The sequence below is a fragment of the Panthera tigris genome (assembly GCF_018350195.1).
Source record: "Panthera tigris isolate Pti1 chromosome F3 unlocalized genomic scaffold, P.tigris_Pti1_mat1.1 chrF3_random_Un_scaffold_45, whole genome shotgun sequence".
NCBI lineage: Eukaryota > Metazoa > Chordata > Mammalia > Carnivora > Felidae > Panthera > Panthera tigris.
The window spans coordinates 296,889-316,012 of record NW_024962182.1 but is presented as its reverse complement, the minus strand read 5'-3'; the positions used below and the strand labels follow the sequence as shown (position 1 = coordinate 316,012).

Below are 19,124 nucleotides of genomic sequence, written 5' to 3'. Positions count from 1 at the left end.
TGACGATTTTTATCAAGAAAGGATGCTGTCAAATGCTTTCTCTGCATCTATTGAGAGGATCATGTGGTTCTTGTCCTTTCATTTATTGATGTGATGAATCCTATCTATTGTTTGCAGATATTGAACCAGCCCTACATCCCAGGTATAAATCCCACTTGGTCATGGCGAATAATTTTTTTAATGTATTGTTGGGTCCTGTTGGCTAATACCTTGTTGAGGACTTTTGCATCCATGTTCAGCAGGGGAATTGGTCTATAGTTCTCCTTTTTAGTGGGGTCTCTGTCTGGTTTTGGCATCCAGGTAATGCTGGCCTCATAGAAAGGGTTTGGAAGTTTTCCTTCCACTCCTCTATTTTTTCGGAACAGCTTCAAGAGAATAAGTGTTAACTCTTCCTTAAATGTTTGGTAGAATTCCTCTGGAAAGCCATCTGGCCCTGGACTCTTGTTTTGGGGGAGATTTTTGATTACTATTTAGATTTCTTTACTGGTTATGGGTCTGTTCAAATTTTCCATTTCTTCCTATTTCAGATTTGGCATTTATATGTTTCTGGGAATTTGTCCGTTTCTTCGAGAGTGTCCATTTTATTGGCGTATAATTGTTCATAATAATCTCTTATTGTTTTTATTTCTGCGTGTTGGTTGTGATCTCTCCTGTTTCATTCCTGATTTTATTTATTTGGGTCCTTTCCTTTTTCTTTTTGGTCAAACTGGCTAGTGGTTTATCAATTGTGTTAATGCTTTCAAAGAACCAGCTTCTGGTTTCATTGATCTGTTCTACTGAGTTTTTGTTTTGTTTTGTTTTGTTTTTTGGTTTCGATAGCATTGATTTCTGCTCTAATCTTTATTATTTCCTGTCTTCTTCTGGTGTTAGGTTTTCCTTGCTGTCCTTCTTCCAGCTCTTCAAGGTGTAAGGTTAGGTTGTGTATCTGAGAACTTTCCTCCTTCTGTCAGAAGGCCTGGATTGCTATATCCTTCCCTCTTATGACCGCCTTTCCAGTGTCCCAGAGGTTTTGGGCTGTGGTGTTATTTTCATTGGCTTCCATGTACTTTTAAATTTCCTCTTCAACTTCTTGGTTAGCCCAATCATTCTTTAGTAGGATGTTCTTTAGTCTCCAAGTATTTGTTATCTTTCCACATTTTTTTTCTTGTGGTTGATTTTGAGTTTCTCAGCATTGTGGTCTGAAACTATCCATGTTATGATCTCGATATTTTTGTGTTTGTTGAGGATTTATTTTTGTCCCAGTACATGATCTATTCTGGAGCAAATTCTGAGCGCACTGGAGAAGAATGTATATTCCATTGCTTTAGGATTTAAATTTTTTTTAACGTTTCTTTATTTTTGAGACAGAGAGAGACAGAGCATGAATGGGGGAGGATTAGAGAGAGAGGGAGACACAGAATCTGAAGCAGGCTCCAGGCTCTGAGCTGTCAGCACAGAGCCCGACTTGGGGCTTGAACTCACGGACCACGAGATCATGACCTGAGCCGAAGTTGGACGCATAATTGACTGAGCCACCCAGGCACCCCGTGTTGCTTTAGGATTTAATTTTCTGAATATATCTGTTAAGTCCATCAGGTCCAGTGTGTCATTCAAAGCCATTGTTTACTTCTTGATTTTCTGTTTAGATGATCTGTCCATTGTCTTTTGTTTTTGTTTTTGTTTTTTTTTAATTTTTTTTAACCTTTATTTATTTTTGAGACAGAGAGAGACAGAGCATGAATGGGGGAGGGTCAGAGAGAGAGGGAGACACAGAATCTGAAACAGGCTCTAGGCTCTGAGCCATCAGCACAGAGCCTGACACGGGGCTTGAACTCACGAACCGCGAGATCATGACCTGAGCCGAAGTCGGACGCTTAACCGACTGAGCCACCCAGGCGCCCCAATCTGTCCATTGTTTTAAGCGGGGTGTTGAATTCCCCTACTATGATGGTATTATTATCAATGAGTTTCTTTCTGTTTGTGATTAATTGACTTATATCTTTGGGTCCTCCTACATTTGGAGCATAAATCTTTACAATTGTTAGGACTTCTTGGTGGATAGACCCTTCATTATGATATAATGCTCTTCTTCATCTCTTGTTACAGTCTTTATTTTAAAGTCTAGATGGTCTGATATAAGTATGGCTACTCTGGCTTTCTTTTGTCAGCCATTAGCATGATAGATGGTACTCCATCCCCTTACTGTCAATCTGAAGATATCTTTAGTTCTAAAGTGGATCTCTTGTAAACAGCATATACATGGATCTTGTCTTCTTATCCATTCTGTTACCCTATGTCTTTTTATTGGAGCATTTAGTCCATTGACATTTAGAGTGAGTACTGAAAGATATAAATTTATTGCCATTATGTTTCTTGTGGAGTTGGAGTTACTGGTGGTGTTCTCTTGTCCTTTCTAGTCTTTGTTGCTTTTGGTCTCTCTCTCTCTCTCTCTCTCTCTCTCTCTCTTTTTTTTCATCCTTTCCCCCCTCAGAGAGTCCCCCCTAAACTTCCTTGCAGGACTGGTTTAGTGGTCACAAGCTCCTTTAATTTTTGTTTGTCTAAGAAACTTTTAATCTCTCCTTCTATTTTGAATGACAGCCTTGCTGGATAAAGAATTTTTGGCTGCATATTTTTCCAATTCAGCACATTAAATATATTCTGCCACTCCTTTCTGACCTGCCTAGTTTCTGGTGATAGGTCTGCTGAAAACCTGACCTGTCTTCCCTTGTAGGTTAAGGACTTGTTTCCCTTGCTGCTTTCATGATTCTCTCCTCGCCTGAGTATTTTGTGAATTTGACTATGAGATGCCTTGCTGATGGTCAGTTTTTGTTGAATCTAATGGGAGTCCTCTGTACCTCCTGGATTTTGATGTCTGTGTCTTTCTCCAGATTAGGACACTTTTCTTCTGTGATTTGCTCACTTAAACCTTCTACCCCTTTCTCTCTCTCTTCATCTCCTGAGACCCCTATGATTCTGATGTTGTTCCTTTTTAATGAGTCACTGATTTCTCTAGTTCTTAAATCGTGCTCTTTTGCCTTGGTCTCCCTCTATTTTTCTGCTTCATTATTCTCCATAAGTTTGTCCTCTGTATCCCTGAATCACTTCTCTGCCTCATCCATCCTTGCCACCATGGCATCCTTTCAAGATTGCAGCTCAGTATAGCATTTTTTATTTCATCCTGATTAGATGTAACTTCTGTTATCTGTGCAGAAAGGGGTTCTAATCTATTTTCGACTCCAGGTAGTATTCTTATTATCGTGATTCTAAATTCTGATTCAGACATCTTGATTGGGTCTGTGTCGGTTAAAGTCCCTGGCTGTCGTTTCTTCCTGCTCTTTCTTTTGGGGTGAATAACTTCATCTTGTCATTTTCAAGGAAGAAGAGGAATTAATCATGTAAAAAATATAAAATTAAAAATTAAACACACACACACAAAAATCAAATAAATGATGCTAGATCCTAGGTGTGTTTTGTTCTGGTTCTTGAAATGAGATTGATAGATTGGAGGGGAAAGGGGGGGGAAGGAAAACATTTGAAAATTTGAAAAAAATGAATATAGAATGAAAAATGAATATAGAATAAAATGAAATGATGGAAGTTAAATAGAATTTGAAAACTTACAAAAAAGTAAAAAGTATAGTAGAAAGAAAAATTAAAGAAAAATTTTTTAATAAAAATTGAAAATAAAAATAAATTTTTTCTCTTCCTGTAGTCAAGAAAAAGAAAAGAAACAAAAAAAGAAAAAGAAAATGGAATAGATGGACCAGCAAACAGCCTGAAATATGGTTGAAATTACATCCTTTTCCCCTAGAAGTCAAACTATGAAGCACTTTATAGTCCATAAACTAAGCAAGCAGAGAGACTTGTGGTGTTCCTGAAGAGCGAGGTTGGCCCACTTGGGCGGGGCTTAGTGTAACGGCTCCATTCTCCACTAGATGGCGCTGCTGAGCTTACTGGGGTGGATTGTTGTGGCGCTTGTAGGTATGTATGCTCATGCACGGGAGGGGTGAAAATGGCGACTCCCGGCTACCCAGTCTCTAGTATGGGAACTCTGCTCTCCCCAACCAGCAGTCGCACACCTGTCCTTTGTCTCCGGCTTCCATTCACTGCCTGCTTTTACACTGTCCGTGACCAAGCCGTCAGGTTGCCAGGCGGCACCTCCCTCCTGAGTTTTATCTCAGATGCAGCGGTGTTTCCCGACCCCTCACTTCTGAGGGTCTGTGGCTTTGACCCGCTGAGACTTTCCGCGGGAGAGTCTCACTGAGCAATGGCCAGGTGCCAACCGCACCCAGGAACGTTCACAGGACCGTGCTGCTGCTGATGCGCAGAGACTGCGACCGGGTGCCAGCCCGCCCCAGAAAAAGTTCACGCAATCATATAGCGGCAGCATTTCAGGGATTATGCAAAATCACTACACAATTCTGGTGCCAGTCTTCACCCTTGACAACCTTGTTCCAGCACCGGCGAATATGGTTGTTCTCCAGGGTCTGCTGGTACCTGTGCCTCTGTGGGGGCCACACCGCCTCTACCAGATGTTCTCCCAGCAGGGGAACCACCTCTCCCCTGTGGCTCGAAGACCCACTGGACTTCACTCTCCTCCTGGGGATTTGCCCTTCCCAACAGAGCACTGCCAGGTATTGAGCTGTGGACTTCCAGGCTCTGCGTTCCACCTGTTTATAGCATCTTAATGGAATTTAAGCCCTCTCCTTTCTCCTTTCTCCCTTTTTAGTTCAGTCACTGTGGCTGTTTCCACTTTTTCACTTTCTCTCCAAATGCTTTTGGGGGGGGGAGTGCTTTTCCCATACCTCACCCCCCCGCCCGCATCTCCATCCTCTCTCTACATGCAAAAACAGCTCCCTGCCCTCCGCAGCTTCTCTCTCCCCCAGTTCGCCTCTCCGTGTCATGTACCTGCTGAGTTCTGTGGTTCAGGTGGTGCATGTTGTTGTGTTAATACTCAAATCAGTTTTCTAGGTGTGCAGGATGGTTTCGAGTTGATCTGGCTGTATTTCATGGATGCAAAATGCAAAAACAACTTGCACGCTCTCCCTCCATGTTGGCTCCTCCCCAGCTAGATCTTCTCATGTCAGATCACACAGCCACCACTAAAATCGCCACACCTGGGTTTCCATCTGAACTCTCCCAATGTTGAATGGAAAATTAATTCTTTCAAAGTCTGGATTTGGCCCCTGAGGCCTAATTCCTGGCCCTTGGTTAAAGTCGCTTGACTAGAGATGGGTTGAGGGCCAGGAGCCCCAAGACAGTGTCCAGATTCAGGATAGGCGCAGCCCCTTTGCCCCCACCTGGTGGCCTCCTTGTGGACATGCAGGGGCACCCTTTCACCACCACCACCACCCCAAAATCATCCTCCTGGGCAGGGTGCGGTGGCCTGCAGGCCGCTAGGTCTCTGCCTCCCTGGCAGAGCTGCCTCACTGCCTAGAGCTGGCTTCGGATTCCATGTCTCCCTCTCTCTCTGGCCCTTCCCTTGCTCACGCTCTGTGTGTGTCTCTCTCTCTCTCAAAACTAAATAAAAAACGTTAATTAGAAAAAAAAATTTAAAAAGTAGTTGCTGATTTCAGCACCATGGGGACAGGAGGACTTGGCGACTCACCCGGAGACAGAGTCAGGATTCAAACCCAGCCTGGCACCCTGGAGACGTCCCTGTCCTTCCTCCCTTTTATGACTGCCTGGTTGTTGGGCAGGGATGGCTCCCGGGGCTGATAGCTGGTACCTCTCCGAGGGACACTGGCATGTGTCATGATGGCTCCTGGGGAAGTAGAGAGTGTGGGCCTGGGCATCAGGTCTGCATCAGACCCCAGCTCTGCCCCTACCTGCTGTGTGACCTGGAAATAGCCCTAACCTCTCTGTGCCCGGCTTTCCCAACCTGACTCGTAGGGTTGCTGTGCTTGGCACGCAGTCGGCTCTCCATCGAAGGACGGAAGCCAGTGCTTCCAAAGGGACCTTCTCTTACAAGCTGAAAGGTGACACACGTGGGCCATGTGTCACCCAGAGCTGCTCCTTGACAGGCCAGGCTAGCGTGACCCAACAGGTCCTCCTGCCCACACACCCCTCCCACCTGAGGCCTTTCCCTTGTCACTGACAGTGATGAAGAGCAGGTCACAGTGCCCCAGGAAGTCTGAACTGAGTTTGTGTAACCTGGGCGAATCCCCTGTCTCCCACGACTGGGTTTCCAGGTCGTTTGAATAAGGGACAGAGCGCCACTCACTCGGGTCTTAGCTGCAAGGCCCCCAGGGGCACGATTTACTAATTGCCCCACTGCTTGGGGGCCGGGAGGTATGGATTCCAGGGCACATGAGCCTCTGCCCGGGGACTTTAGGGGACTCCAGGGGACTCATGCCCAGCCAGCCTCCTAGAACAGGGTTAGTGATCCAAGGCCAAGTGTAACTTGTTGGGAAAACAGCCCTGCCCACTGCTGAAAATGCGACTGCGACACATGGCGGGTCCCAGGTGCCTGAACCCCCGTCACCCAGAAAGCAGTGCTGGAGACTGCGGACTACCTATGGCTGAGGTTTGTTTTGCACCAGAACAGCAGAGCTGAGGAGTTGTGGCAGACACATAGGCGGAGTAAAATGCTTTATGGAGAAAGCATTCCGACCCTGCCCTGGAAGACAGGGATCACGACAGCAATGATAGCGTGTCTGGGAGTACACTCAGCCCCAACCAGCTTCCGAGCTAACCCGGTGTTACCTCGCTTAATTACCCCCCCCACCCCACCCTAAGAGGGAGGGCTTTCAAGAGTCCCAGTTTACAGATAAGAAAACTGAGGCTCATTTTCCTTTTGATGACTAAGTGATGGAGCCAGCTTTGAATGCCAGTGTTCCTATTTCAACGTCATGTCTCGCCACCTGGTTTGGAGAAAGGGCGGGTCCAGGCAGCTGGGACACTCCATCTTTCACACATACAGCCCCCCTCCGGGGCCTGCTGTCCTGGAGGCAGCTGGATGAATCCACTTAATCGAGTTCCTCTAAACCCACTCAATCCCTGGCGGCAGCTCTCCTGGCGGCCTGACACTTTGCTGGCTGAGGTTTTCTGGGTGAATCCTTGGTGCCCGCCCACCCGCCCTGCTTGGTCAGACAGGCCCCTCCAAGCCTTGTGATTCTAAACCCTCAGCTCAACGTTTTACAGAACTGCATGAAAAGAGGCCTGCTGGCCTGTGTGCGAGGGGGAGTTTATTGGGGTGGCCTCTTAACACTAAAGTCAACGCAGGAAGGGAACAGAATTGATATACATAATGGTACTCAACTTGAAGCTTAGAAGCTGTGGCGCCAGAAGAAATCAAAGCTGAGGCTGAGGGCTACAAGAGAGCAGGATTGGGGCTTGACTAGTGGGTTCTCAATGTGCCATTTAATTAAAAAAAAATCAGCCGCCTGGATGATACCAGCTTGCCCTTTAAGGCCAGAATTGGCTGACCTGGCAACCCGGGCACCTGTCCATCCCAGGATGTGATTTCCTGGAACAGAGGGTCTTCATTAGGGCTGCTGCCCTCTCAGACACGGGCTGGACTGTGAGGGCCTCCCCCGCGGTGCACCTGCCCACCTGGTCACCCCCGGACTGTGTGGTCCCTGCAAGAGCAGGGCATTCTTAACACTTGGCTTGGAGGGCCGCAGGGCATAACAGATAGATGACACGTTTATGGGGTCACATGTGTGTCCTTCTGCATGGGTAAGCATGGCACAGAGCAGAGCCCTCCTCCCTCCCCTCCCCATGTCCTCTCCCTTCCCATCCTCTGACCCCCCCTGGTGGAGCGCTGGAGTGAGCAGGAGTTCTGAGCCCCCCTTGGGTTTGTTTAGCCAATAAGCAAACTTCCTAAAGTCCTGAAGTCATACATAGCACGGTGGACGGGGAAAGGTAGCGGCTCTGGTGTCACACCCTACCCCACACCTCACAGCAAGCCCCCACTCACTTCTAGCCTCTGCTGTCTTTTCTGGAGAGTGGGACACAGTCAGCCCCACCCTCGAGCTGGGGGCATCCCGTGTACATGACAACACCGGGCACCGAGTCATTTCAGGCCCCCTGGGGCCTCTGGCTGGAAGCCAGGCTGAGGGAAGGTGGGACCGGTGGGGGCCACAGGGTCGCGGATGTGACACAGTAGCTGTCTAAAGGACCAGGCTGAGGGTGTGCGTTCTAATATCCAGAAACAGGTAGCTGCCACTACCAAATGTATGAGTTAAGGTCATGTTTGCTCTCTCTTGTCAATTATAATCATCCGTTTGAATAGAGGCCACCAGAGTTTTATTAGCGACATTATTGGCTGTCACAGAATGGCTCTACTCCGTTCCTAAAGTGCCCGTACAAAACTGCAATTTCCCCTCTGCTCCTGCACTCACTCTCATGCTCAGCGTCTCCTAGGAGCTCCCCATAGCCTAAGGCCTGCCCCACTCCAGGCCTAAACTGGAAAATGAGGGCCTGCCCAACTTTCCCACCTGTGCTCTGTTCCCACGGTAATGAACCAGCAGTAATCCCGAGCACCCAAGCTGTCCCCACACCTCTGCACCTCTGTGCCATTCCTTCTGCTCTCCATCCCCTGTGCTTTGAGCCCTCAGCTCCCTTATCCACTTGTCCCTTCGAGCTGGATGGTGTCAGATGCTCACATAGTAGCCTTTGTCCAGCCCGCCCTGCCTTCTTCCTGTGGATGCTCCACTTGGAGGAATCAGGGTTGGTCCAAGCCAGTCACGGCAACCACTTTTCCTGCAGCTGGTGACTGGCTGGGGAAGGGGCTCGGGACCCAGTTCTGGCCAATGAGGTATTAGAGGAAGTCTTTGGGGGCTTCTGTGAGAGATTCTCCTTCTTGAGTAGAGGTGGGCAGGGTTCAAGAAGGTGCCCCCTTGCTTCCGACTTGAGTGCTAACTGTGCAGATGTCACGGCTGGAGTGGAAGCAGCCACACGGCAACCGTGAACCAGTGACACCAATATTCTGTTAACGGTATAACGGAGAGGCAGGAGGCACCTGGGTCACTGATGACATTGTGAGCCACCAGACCACCTCTGGACCTCCCATCTCTCACATCGTCATTAAACATTCAATGTTAGATGCCTTCATAGTTTAAGCCACTCTTGGTAGGGTTTTCTGTCACTTCAGCCAAACACATCCAACTGATACAGCCTTCTAGTGTTGGTTAAAATTTCTCTGTTCTTAACTAGTTCCCCAGCAGACTTGGATCTCTGCCCCTGTCCCTGTACTCTACACCCATGAGCTACGGTGCTCTGTCTGTCTGGTTGGCCCATTCATGTTTGGTCTGTGAACACCTCTGAGACAAGCCTCTGCCTTTTCCTCTCTGGCCAACCTGACCCTGCACGCAGTGGGCCTTCGGGTCACCCCAAGGGACCTCACCACACCCTCTCCTCCCCCATCATGGCCAGAGCCTCCAGCCGTCATGAAGTCTTCCAGTTCACTTTGGCCCAAGCACTGCTTCCGGACCCTGAGGGCTTCGACAGCCTCTTCAGTTTTAAGCGTGAGGTCTTTTCTAAATAGAACTTTCCAGCTGTCAGCTCTTGCCTCGTGTGTCCCTTCAAGTGCTAAGCTGTTGAGTTCTTGTCAGCTTGGCCTTTCCTGTGGCAGGCACGGGAGGCCACAGTGCACAGAAAGGAGTGCACGAGTGAGACATGGAAAGTGCAGTGATGGATACATCCCATTCCAAACCGAGTGAGACTCTTGGCATGTTCTGGAAAAGACCTTGGGTGTGCAAGTCGGGCGTCAGGTTCCCCAAGGCTCCAAGGAAAGAGATGTCCCCAGGCATAGTGGAGGGGTGAAGGCTCTTGGCCTCCCTTGTAGCAGCTCCCAATGCCGGCTGTGAATGGGGGACTGCCCTGTGGTCACAAGAGCAGGACTCTTCCAAGGAAAGCAAGGGAAAGAGAGGGATTCTAGTCCTCGGGGAACTGGGAAGGTGTGTTAGTGCTGGGGAAAGAAGGTCCCTGCCTGCCTTCAGTGCACATTGCTTTTTTGAGTCTTGTAACAGGCACATGACAGTTACCAAGTCTCAGGCACCCACAGAATGCCAGGCGTGGGGCCAGGTGCCCTGACACACGGACAGGCCATACCATGAGGCTTCTCAGGCTGCACACAGCAGAATCCAGGTGTGCAATCTTGGCTTCACACTTCCAAGCTATAGCCTTGTCACCTCCTTTCTCTGAGCCTCTGCCACGTCCTCTAAAATGGGGTCATCAGTTGCTACCTTAACAGGGTCGGTCCTATGAGGATTAATTTGGGTAATGTGACTGGCCCAGCCTATAGCAGGCTGCCAACAGATACGGTTTGAATCGATTTGGATCTCCAGGTTAGACTGTGGAGTTTTGCACTGTTATCTCAAAGTCCCCCTTGAACCTAGCCTAAATCCATACTGTCACAATTCCAGGATGCTCCATTTAGACAACTTCAAGGAACAATTGGAGTTGTTGTTGTTGTTGTTGTTGTTTTTTGATAGCCACTGAGTGACAGAAAAACCAAATCGGCTTAAACAAGCAATCAAACGAAGCAAGAGAGAATGATTTACGTACCTAAGAAGGCTAAGGGCAGACAGTTTTAGGCAAGGCCGTACCTGGGTGCTTGATGACATCAGTAGCAATCATCTTTCCCGACCTCTTGGCCTTGCTTACTTTCCTCTGTGCTGGTGTCATTCTCAGCTGGGCTTTTCTGTTAGGAAAGCAAGATGGCCCCCAACAGTCACCTTCAGCCTCCCAACAGAAAAAGAACCCCTCATTCCCTATGATTCCAGCCCTAAGGTCTGGACCCACTGGGACCTGACTGGCACATACCCAGTGCTGAACCAATCACTGTGGCCAGGGAGGATGGCCAGATTGAGGTCGTGTGACCACCCTCCCTAAGGAAACTCCTGAGCTGTTCAACCTGTTTTCCTGGGTGGGAGTGAACCTGAGAGAACAGAGGTTAGTGTCCAGTTGCTGCCCTCCTCTGTGCTCAATATCCTGGGTTGCACCTGCTCTTATCCTCTTCCCGCCACCCCACTGTCTTCGTGGCAGCACTTCTTACCTTCCCCCACTGCTTTCTTCGGTACCATTTCACCCATACCAAAAAGGAACACGACTTCCTGTTTGAATTCAGGATCTGGGGCCCAAGCCCAGCTTCAAGATTTTTTTTTTTTTTTTTTTTTTGCGTCCCGGTATAATCGTTTATTCAGTCAACCAGTGTCCAATGAGTACCTACTATGTCCTCCAGTGAGTTTTCAGGGTCTAATTATTCTGGGTTTCTGGGGGGAAATCCCAGGAGCCTTCCAAGGAAATGAGTTTTGTCTGAGCAAGCATCTAGAGGCTAGCTTCCAGTCCCTCGGTGCCACCCACTGTGTGGCCCCGAGGGAAGTCTTTCCCCTCTCTGGACTTGTGCTTTCTTATCTGAAAAAATGAGGCACTGGGAAAGTTGAAATCCTGGAGCCCTCTCAGCTCTGACATCCTGTGTGGCGGGGTCTTAGAACAAGCCTCTCCAGGTGAGTCAGCCTGTAAGCACCATGGACAGTGACCACAACACTCCCTCTGCTGCCACAGGGAGCATCTTATTTGCTGTCCCCGTGGGTGCGCTGAACTGAGTCCACAACCATACAGTTCTGTGTCTGAACCTTCCACTTCTTGGCTAATGAGAACATCCAGGGCAGAGGAGACCCCACGGCTTTCTGTGCCTGTGTGGACCCCAAGGCTCTAAATTCCTGTAAGGTGGCCTAATGCTGCTGCTACAGAAATTCTCTTTTGAGGTGTTTGTGAATCCCAAGCCCTCCCACCACCGAAAGTCAAGTCTGGAACTCTGAAAAGAAAGCATAGGGAGGGAGGCTACATGGAGGAGAGGAGAGGATTCTATAGAGGTTGCTATATGTCCATGGAGTCCATCCTTCCTCTGCCTCCCTGTCCCTCCCTTCTTCTTCTCTCACCCACTCCCCTTTCTCTGTTATAGCCGAAATTGGTCATAGCCCCGTGGAAGAAGAAAGATGCCTGATGTGTCAGTAGGGAGGCGAGGGATCCTTTTGAGGCATGCCCAGTGGGAGGACTTTCTTTTTCTTCTGGTTGAGTCTAGTTTCTCTTCACTCTTAACACTTGGAGACATGAATTAATTCCCTTGGTCACTGTGTCACTCATTTGTCAGCTCACTCGCCTGCTCACCACATCCATGTGTTCCCATCTTTATTTAGTTCAGCCGTTTTTTTTTTTTCAAGCAAGAAGGGAGATTTCTTAGGAGAACATAGAGAACCCAAGGACAAGTAGAGAATAGAGTAGCTGGTCCTCCCCAAAGATGGGAGCCAGCAACTGTTTAAGACATGAGAAGCCAAGCCTGCTGTATCTTTTCACCATTCTGGCATCACACATTCACTCACCTCTGCTCCTCTTTGTACATCACTAGATCCTTCCATCTTTTAAACCTCTTGGCTTCTCTCCATTTCCACTGCCATGACCCTAGTGTAAAGTACTTTTCTTTTTTTTTTCCCTGGGAAACTGAGGCAGCTTCCCGAATTTTCTCCCGAATCCCACCCTTGCCCATTTCCAATCTGTGTCTCTCACTACAGCCAGAGGGATTTTTAGAAATGAACAGTTTATTCAACAGATTTCACTGATCCTAGGAAAGACGTCAAAATCATAAGCACGGTGTGGAACTGGATTACCACTCCCCCACATTCGGTGCCCTGTATCGAAGTGCCCTGCTCGGTTGGAGGATTATACAGCATGGCCCATGTTGTCCTCAGGCATGGCAGAGGGGCTGGTGAACAGTGAAAACAGATGTGAGCACACGCTTTAAGAACCAGTGAGTAATTTACCACTTTTCTTTTCCTTTTTCCACGACAATGGCAATATTCCAGACAGAGACAGACTGCTCTGTCAACCTGAGTCCAGAGGGGAGAGGAGACGAAGGAGAGCCACATGTGCGTGTAGTCTGAGACATAAAGAAACTTTATTGTAGGCCACTGAGATTTAGAGAATTGTGTGTTATGCAGCGTAACCCATCCTAACCTAACCGATATGCATAATCCATGAACTCTTGCCCATCGCCCCATTGCTTTGCTGAGGCACCACTGGCCTTTCGGTCCTTACACAAGTTGCTCCCTCCCACCTTACAACATTTGTCTGTGACTCTCTCTCTCCTGGGAAAGTTCTTCACTCCCATTGTTGGGCAGTTGACAGTTACTCACCAATGAGGTCTTGGCTTCACTGTGAAATACTCAGGAAAGGATTGCCTGGTCTCTGTTCAGAATACCTAGAATTTACCTTCTTTGTCATTAGAACTCTTTCACTACACTCTAAGTTTGAGGAAAACAGAGCCCAGGGATTTAGATCATGCTTCTTTGAGGCCCTACTCCACCCCCCCCACCAATGTGCCCGGGCCCATGTTGAGGGGCTGGAGGTAACGGGGGTACATCAGCCCTGTGCCCTGCTCCCACCACCTGCCCCGTGACGGGGGAGATAGGTGTGCAAGCAGCAACATTTGAACCCATTATGATCGTTCTAGCAGGAAATTAGTGTAAAGAAGCCAGCGAGAAGGCAAGGAGACTGCCTGGAAGAGGGGGAGTCAGAGATGACTTTGAGTAGGATTTGGAGATGTCCAGGTGGGGGGAGCTTCCTGGGAGAGTGGGCGATGGGGGGATCTGATGGAGGGATTGTAGGGCAAGAAGTGGTGCCCAGAGTTTCCAGGACTTGAAAGAGGATGAACCCAGGAGAAGTTGGAACCAGAAGTAAATATCTGGCATCTGTGTGTATTCCTGGGAACACAAGTGAGCATTCCTGTTGGAGTGCCTTTGCAAGCCCATGGTGTTTGCTTCTTGGGGAAGAGGGATGGTGATAAAGATGACAGTGGGTTCCAAGCCCTTTCACACAGTGGATATCAGTGGCAGGCTCTGATCCGAGGTTGTGGTGGGCGTGTGTGGGCAGCTGTGTTCCCAGACACAGCAGCAGGAGAGACATCTTTGTCTCCACTCTGCTCATTGGACACGTCTGGATGCCTTAAATTCCTGACCTTGTCTTCTAAGAAAACCCACCACGGTTCTTTCTAGCGAATCAAGGCTTCCTGTGTACACAGCCCGGTAGTCATTTAAAACGTGTATCAGGTGAACAAAATGAAAGAGAGACGAATCGCCGAAGCATCACGTCCCTGGGTATGATGTCTCTCCACATGATCTTGTTATTAAAAGAATCCGCAGGGACACGGATGAAACCAGATGCTTCATAATTAGGGGCTGTGGTCACTCAGCAGGCCCCTGCTCTGGGGAAATGAGGTGTTTCCTGGGGTTTGAGGGCCCTGATGGGACATGACAGAAAAGCTTCTCAGCCTCCCAGAAGGTTGGAGGGTGGGCAGTGATGCTGGAGAAGTCACCCACCTCTGTGGCCCTTGAGTTTCTCACTGTTGGAATAGGGAGGGAGGTACCATTCCCCGACTGCCAACCTCACTGGCTGTGCGGCTTAGGCAGTAGGTGGACAGTTCTCGGAGAAGCCCATTGATTCCAAGGAATTGTGGCTGTTTGATGGTATTATTTTGTGAGGTGGACCCTGCTGGGCTCCCCATACTGGAGGGGACAGACACCCACAGAAACTGGACCAGACCCAGCACACAAGCTCTCCTCGGAAAAGCTGACCTCTGTGTGGTGGTTGTCTAGAGGAAGGGACGTCAGCGGTCACTGGGGGGGGTGGGGGTGGGAGGTAGATGGAATAGCACAACCAAGGAGGAGTCTTGTGAGCTGGGACCATAAGGGGAGGAAGAGGGGACAGGCGGGGGCAGGGGGGGCAGGTAGGGAGGGGAGCAGAGGAGCAAAGGCCTGCAGGCCCAGACAGGCCTAGGCGGTGGTGAAAGGAATGCCATCCTCCTGCCTCAGAGAGCTTGTTGAATGTGGCACAACGGGGCCGCTTCCACGGCTCTTTGGGCTAGAGGGTGTTGCTGAGCTCCTGCCTGGCCCTTTGCCTGTCTTGCCGTTTTCAGGTCCAGCAGAGCTCACCCGCAGAGTGTAGACATGAGCCTGCCCACCCGACGGATGGGAGCACGGGCTCTGGTCAGATGATGGGGGGGGGCAGGGACCCCCCCACGGCGGACCGGAGGCCACAGGCGTGGGCTGTGTAGAAGCTGAGGCTGCACGCTGCCAGGGTCCGGCTAGGGTCAGTTCCAAAGCCAGCCGGCTCCTCCCTAGGGCCCCTGCCTCTCAGACTAGCCAGTGACTGCTGGTGAGGCTTCAGAACCTTCCAGGCCACAGCTGGAGGGACCCTCTCCAGATCAGCATGTAAGTATCACTTAGTGTGCCCTCTCAGACTGGCATCCCTGGCAGCCTGCAGGGCCCAGCTGTGGAGTCCAACGCTGCGTGTCTGTGCTCCATGTGAAACAGTGCTGCAATCCATGAGTAGTGTCCTCAGCGGGTGAGGAAGGGGAGACCTGGGTTATGCACGCCAGCCATTTGCCACTGCTGGTACACCCCCTTATCTTGCATATGGAGAAACTGGGGCCCAGAGGGAAGAATGCCCTCGTCCAATTGCCTGTCCTTTCACTTCCCGCTCTGGCCTCTCGACGGAACTCTTGGTACCCCCCGTGACACCACGTGAAAACAGTGAACTATGTGTGTGACAAGGAAATCATACTGGATGTGTCTGGACCCACACCATGTTTCTCTTCTTGTTTTTCTCCTTTGCCTCTGTTCTGTTTTAATACTTCGTGTGTTTCGTGCATTATGAAGGATGGTGGGACAATGAACATCCGTGGGCCCGCAGCTCAACTCCAGAACTAGAACATTCCCAGTCACTTCCATCTTCTCCTTGCCTGGAGGTCACCCCTCTCTGCAATTTGGTGTTTGTTTGTTTGCCATTCTCTTGCTCACAGGCCGACTGAATAAGCCTAAACATTAGATTGCTTCTTTGTTCTCAAGCGGTAAAAACTTGCTCTCTGTATGTAGATCTCTAAAATTTGCATTTTTGTACTCAACATTTCCCTGTCTCTAAGCTTGAGCTGTGCTGCTGTGTAGCTGGAGTTTGCTGTCACCAGTGTGGAAAGAAATTGTGTGACTGTGCTACAATTTCTTTTTGCATTGCTCTGTCAATGAGTATCTGGGTCATTTCCTTTCTTCCCCTCCTCTTGCTAACAGTGCTGCGACGAACTCTTCTTGGGTGTGCCTTGTGTGACTCCTGGGAGTGGATTTGCAGGGTTCTAAGGTATGGGACTGGTCAACCTAACAAGAAAAGGCCAAAGTGGTTTTCAGTGTGGCCAGACCAGGTTTCACACTCATCAACCGTGGGTGCCAGCTGATCCTCTCAGACCCTCGGTGCTTTCAGATGTCACATGTCTTCCTCACTGTGAGCCTGATGGATGTGAAATCTCTCACGGGGACCTTACCTTGCACTTCCCTGCATCCTCGTGACATCCGGCAGCTTTTCCCGTGTTCATCTGTGCACTCCGTTTCCTCCTCTACGACATGCCTGCTGTGGTCTTTTTGCTCATTGCCTCTCTTCTTCCTGTGGATTTGTAGGACTTCTTTATGTATTCTGGATACTGATCCTTTGCTAGTTGTACATATGCCAGAGGTCTTCTGCTTTTAGTGATTTGTCTTTTCACCCGTCATTTGGTGAAGGGAAATTTACATTTTCCTGCAGTCAAACCTATCGATTTTTTTTTTTTTATGCTTACTGAGCTTTTAACACCTTGTTAAAGAAATTGTTCCCAACCCCAAGTTTGGAAAGATATTCCCCCAGAATATCCCCCTCTTCAACTTCTCTTTTTCAAATATAGATTTTTAATGTGTCTGGAATTGGTTCCGATGTCCCAGCACCGTTTACTAACTGGGCCCCCTTTCTCCAGTCACATGTCAAGAAGCCTTTTTAAAACTCCTAAGAATTGAGCTCTTCAGATCTCTGATCATTTGTAGCACACCTGCAGTCATTCATGCCTGCTGTCCGCGTGTTCTCCCCTCTCCCTCTTTTTACCATTGCGATCCCTGGTACGTGCAGGTGCCCCAGGAGGCCCTGTGTAGCCATGTATGGATATTTTTTTCTATGTTTCTTTCTTTATCATTTTTTGAGAAGGAGAGAGAGAGAGAGTGGGGAAGGGGCAAGGACAGAGAAAATCCTAAGCAGGCTCCATGCTGTCGGTGCAGAGCCTCATGTGGGGCTCAGTCCCCTGACTCTGCGATCGTGACCTGGGCTGACAGCAAGAGTCAGACGCTTAACCAACAGAGTCACCCAGGCGCCCCATCCATGGATGTTTTTGTGAGGATGAGGAAACAGGAGCACAGAGGAGGGTTGAGTTTGTAATGGCCACACAACGACCGTGTTGGGTGACCCCAACGTGGAGTCTGTCTCTGATTCTCTGAAGGCGGGTTCTGTGTTCCTTCCTCTTGGTGTCTGGCTGTGCACAGTAGGGCTGGTGGGTTGGGACCCAGGACCCTGGGGCTGTCAGTGGAGGGATCAGACATGACAGCCTGCCTTTCCGTTTCCATCCCATGGGCTCCCCTGAGCTGCTGTGAAACTATTTGGACACATTGTTCCTGGGGGCCTGAAAACCTCCTGCCACCTCTGCTTCTCACCCCTGCCTCATCCCTCCTGCTGTCCTTTTGATGATGAAGCAGCTGAGGTTTAACTCCTGCCTCTCACTCCCCACCAGCTCCTTGCCCAGTAAGGGGAGGGAGAGCCCTGGGAGCAGTACCCCAGCAGCCTCAAACCTGGAACAGAGTCGAATCCTTGCTGGGAAGGCTCCACCCTTGCTCTGAGTGATGCAGAGTCATGGCCTCTGATGATGTGGATGACAACTCACTTCTGCAGCATTTGTGATGTGCTGGGGCCCAGTCTGAGCATTCCGTGGGGGTCCTCGCCACCCTGTGAGGAGACACTGTTTTTACACTCATCTTATAGATGCGGAAGCTGAGGCTCAGAGCCGTTATGAGGCTTGCCTGGGGTCACTCAGCAGGGCAGTGATGGAGTGAGCTGCAATTTGATCCCAGGCAGTCTGGCTCCAGACTCCACGCTCTTTACCACGAGACTGCATGGTCCCTTTGGACCCCAACCAGGCCCTAGCTCTCCCTCCTGGTGACTGGTCCAGGACTCTGGGATGGGTCTGCCATGGGGCCCCTCACGGAGTACAGAAGAGCTTTGTCCCTGAACCCTGGATCCATGGTGGGTCTGGGCCTGCCCTGGGCCTCCTTGGGCCTGGAGGGTGCCCTTCCCAGCTTCCGAGGCTGAGCCAGGCCACCCGGTGTTGCTCCTGTTTGCGGCCGGGGAGTCCCAGCTCCAGTTAGAGACTTCTCTCTTTTGTAGGCTCTAGAAACTCTGAGAAGGGACCTAAATGGTGGGCCCTCGATTAAGGGGTTTCAGAAGGCAGGAGCCCCAGGGACACCTTGCTTTGTGAAGCCTCTTGTGTTCCAGGGAACTGCTCTCTGTGGCCACCTCAAGACGAGGTGTTTTTGACAAACATGTGTCACCTGCATAACACTTGTAAGCAGTTATGCCATGGCCATAAACCTGGGCTTGTGCGGCCGAGTGAGATACCAGCTCCTACATGTGGCTAAAGCACTGCCAACAGTGTCTCTGCTGGTTTGTCTGGCAGTGGGGGGTGCCAGGCTGCTTCAGGACACATCAGCTCCCAGGCAGTGGCTGTGTGCTATGAAGGTCCCAACGCCGACGTCTTTCTCAGCATCCCACCCTCCCTTCCTAACCTTCGCTGGCTCCCTCTGGATGTCTCACAATGTGGACACTTTTGCACCCAGTCATGCTAATTGCTCTGAAAAGAAATAAAGCGGACAGTGACACAGGCCATTTGGTAAGAATGATCTGTGATCTCCGGTTTGTTTAACAAAGCCTACTGGGTCAGAGCCTGAAGGAAATGGGGGGGAGCCGTGTGGGTATCCTGGAAGAGCATGCTAGTCAGGAGAGTTGCACATGCAAAGGCCCGGAGGTCAGGTTAGGTCTTATGGGTTGGAGGCAGGTGTGTCTGGAGTGCAGTGAGAGGCACAAACCTGGGAGCAGGGTGGGAATAGGGAGCATGGTGTGGGATGGTGTGGCATTTGGGTTTCACCTGGAGTGTCATGGAAAGCGGCTGGAAGGCCCTGGGTAGGTCCAGGAAACCGTAGAGGAGGCCAGATGGCTTAGGCACAGCCACTACCAGGCCAACTATACCTTGGTTGTAACTGTGAGGACTGTAGATCCTAGCTGTACAGCAGAACCCAGGTAACAGCAAA

The 19,124-nt window shown here is 49.9% G+C and overlaps 1 long non-coding RNA gene across 3 annotated transcripts; it reads left to right on the top strand.

The window, feature by feature from the left end:
- The first annotated feature begins 10,725 nt into the window (after nucleotides 1-10,725).
- On the top strand, nucleotides 10,726-18,713 carry LOC122236298. Of its 3 annotated transcripts, none has more exons than XR_006214378.1 (3): nucleotides 10,726-10,878; nucleotides 12,552-12,733; nucleotides 18,313-18,713. It is a non-coding gene; the product is annotated as an uncharacterized LOC122236298 (long non-coding RNA). The 3 variants fall into 3 exon arrangements; XR_006214377.1 differs by lacking the exon at nucleotides 18,313-18,713 and adding an exon at nucleotides 15,639-16,609; XR_006214376.1 differs by lacking the exon at nucleotides 18,313-18,713 and adding an exon at nucleotides 14,897-16,609.
- The last annotated feature ends 411 nt before the right edge of the window (nucleotides 18,714-19,124 follow it).